The 3115-nt window shown below is 38.8% G+C and overlaps 1 non-coding gene across 1 annotated transcript; it reads left to right on the plus strand.

Annotated features, from left to right (window-relative positions):
* The first annotated feature begins 2250 nt into the window (after positions 1–2250).
* LOC140858946 (small nucleolar RNA R71) lies at positions 2251–2356 on the plus strand. The gene has a single exon (XR_012142350.1). It is a non-coding gene; the product is annotated as a small nucleolar RNA R71 (small nucleolar RNA).
* Positions 2357–3115: the final 759 nt, after the last annotated feature.

A 3115-nucleotide genomic window follows, 5' to 3' on the forward strand; every position in this document is an offset into this window, starting at 1 on the left:
ATTCCAGCATCTAACCACTTTACCACCTCTTTCTTTACTACTTCACGCATGTTTGGGTTCAATCTCCTCTGCATATCTTGATGGGGTTTGGCATGTTCCTCAAAATGAATATGGTGCATGCAAATGGAAGGGTCAATTCCTTTTAAATCGGCAATGGACCAACCGATAGCCTCTTTGTGTTCTTTCAGAATACCAACCAATTGTGCTTCCTGATTGGGGGTCAAGTCTGATGCAATGATTGCCGGGAGGGTGTCATTGAGTCCTAGAAATACATACTTGAGCGTAGCAGGAAGGGGTTTCAATTCTAACGTAGGTGGTGATTCTAAAGATGAGACTATTGGTGTACTGGCTAATGTGGGCAATGGCTCATACTTGATTGTCCATGGAGGAGTGGTTTTATCATGTGGTGTATCCAACAAGATGTTAACTTCTTTCATATATTTTTCAAAGTCATACACTCCAAAGTGAGCCAAACAAGTATCTAAGGGGTCTGGTGCTAGAATTGTGGGTGTTGCATCTTCTATAATGTCTTCTAGTGTATCTACTTCGAAGCAACTATCCATTGATGGATCTTGGGAAGCACCAAACACATTCAGTTTTAGTTTCTTATTTCCAAACGATACGTCCATGACTCCTGTCCTACAATTAATGCATGCATTTGCCGTAGCTAGGAAGGGTCGTCCTAAGATAATGGAAATTTATCTGGGGTTGCCACTTAGTTCCATATCGAGAATCAGAAAATCAACTGGAAAGTAAAATTTATCTACCTTGACCAAGACATCCTCAAGCATTCCACGTGGTTCCTTAATTGATCTGTTGGCTAATTGCAGTGTGACTGATGTGGGTTTCAGTTCTTCAAATCCAAAAAGTTCATACACCGAACTAGGTAAAAGATTCACACTTGCCCCTAAATCCAGAAGAGCTTTTTCAATATGATAATCTCCTATAACACAGAAAATGATGGGGGCTCCTGGGTCCTTAAGCTTTAGAGGAGTGGCATGCTGGAAAACAGAACTAGCCTATTCAGTGAGGCGTACTTTCTTTAAAATTTATGATCTAGATTTACGTTTTTGGGTGCACAAATTTTTCAAAAATTTGGCATAAGTAGGGACCTGTTTGATTGCGTCTAGAAGGGAAAGATTAATTTGGACTTGCTTAAATAATTCCAACATCTCATTGAATTTTCCTCCCTTCTTATCTGCAGGAATAGGGGCTTTCAGGGTATCCGAAAATGGGGCTTTAGGCAAATAAGATGATTTCGGTGCAGTTGGTTCCTTCTCTATTTTCAGGTCCTCCTTATTCTTAGGTGATTTGGCTTCGGTTAGAGGTTTAGGGTCAGTCTTATTGATTTTACTAGTGTGTTTAATGACCTTCCCACTTCGCAGAGTCATGATTGATTTGGCATGTTCAGAAAAAACTTCTAGGGTATTAGAGCTCTCAATCACAAATTGTCCTCTTGGGTTGCTCTCGGGTTGGCTAGGTAATTTTCCTCCTTCCCTCCTACTAAATGCAGTCGCTAGTTGACCTATTTGGGTCTCTAGCTTAGCAATGGATTGTGTCTGGGAGTTAAGGGTCTGAGTGTTGACTTCTAATCATTCTAGTGCTTTCAAAACTTTTTCCTCAAAAGCTGAGCTGTGACCAGTAGTAGACGATTGAGAAACATTTTGAAATTGATGGTATGGTCCATGCCTATATGTTGGGTCCTGATATTGAGGTCGAGGTGCGGTAGAGCCAACCACTGGTTGTGGTCTCCAAAAAAAATTTGGATGGTTTCTCCAGCCGGGGTTATAAGTGCTCAAATAAGGATCGTTTCCTGGTCTGCGAGCTTGTTGGACTTGAGCTTGTTGAGCCTGCTCGTGCATAAACTCAGAAAATTGAGGTGCGGCTGGGCATTCACTAACAAAATGGTTCGGACTTGCACATAATGCACAAACTTCTGGGATTGGGTTAGGTGGAATCGGAGATTGTCCAGTATTTAGAAGACGATCTAATTTTTGGGACAGTTCATCTACCTTATGATGGATATCTATGGCATTTTCTACTTCATATATTCCACCTTTCTTTGGGTTTAACATGGGTTTATCTCTAATAGAGGCAGACATGTGATGTAATGAATTTTCACTTAAAATTTCAAATAGTTGCCATGCCTCATCCTCACTTTTCATGTCCCACCGCATGATGCATCGACCATTTATCGGTGTCTTTCAGATAGCCCATCATAAAAATATTAGATTAACTGCCACTTGGGTACAGCATGGTGGGGATATTTTCTAATAAGATCCTTTAATCTCTCTCATGTTTCATAAAATATTTCTCCATTTAATTGGAAAAAACTAGTTATGGCTTTCCTTATTTGATTAGTTTTTCCTATGAAAAAATATTTCTTGAGAAACTCTCCTTGCAGCTGGTCCCAGATTGATATAGTCATGGAATCCAAAGTATGTAGCCAGTATTTGACTTTGTCCTTAAGTGAGAAAGGGAATAATTTTAACCTAAGAGCATCATCAGAGAAGTTGTGAATTTTGACAGTTGAGCATATCTCAAGAAATTCTTCAAGATGTTTATAAGGGTCCTCATTACTAAGTCCATAAAATGAAGGTAACATTTGGATTATACTGGACTTAATTTCATATTGAGTGGCCTCCACATGGGGCACTTGAATACAAGGAGAGTAGGTATATATGGAAGGAGTAAAGTACTCCTTCAATTACTTGGGTGGATCATTCTTCTGATTTCGATCCATATTTTTACGTCTGTTGGCTCTAAAGGTTCTTTCTATTTTTGGATCAAAAGGTTGGATTTCTGGTCGTAACGATCTACGGCCAAGCATACACCTTACAATTATACTTTAGAGCAAACACAAAAAATTTTAGTTTATATATATATATATATTTTTATAATAAAGTGAGAAAAGAATGAAGAAAATCTAAAGAGAAGAACCTAAGACTCTTAAATCTATGAAAAGGAAAAAATTAGTTAATGTTTAAATGTTAATTGCAATCAACTTAAACAAGCATAGACTCTCTATCCTAAGGTTAACTTAGATCTAGACAGCTCCTAACTTCCAAGACCGCCTTTGAGCACTCCAAGCTCAAGACTGACTAACTGACTCGAC

This window comes from Elaeis guineensis, chromosome 6, assembly GCF_000442705.2.
Source record: "Elaeis guineensis isolate ETL-2024a chromosome 6, EG11, whole genome shotgun sequence".
NCBI lineage: Eukaryota > Viridiplantae > Streptophyta > Magnoliopsida > Arecales > Arecaceae > Elaeis > Elaeis guineensis.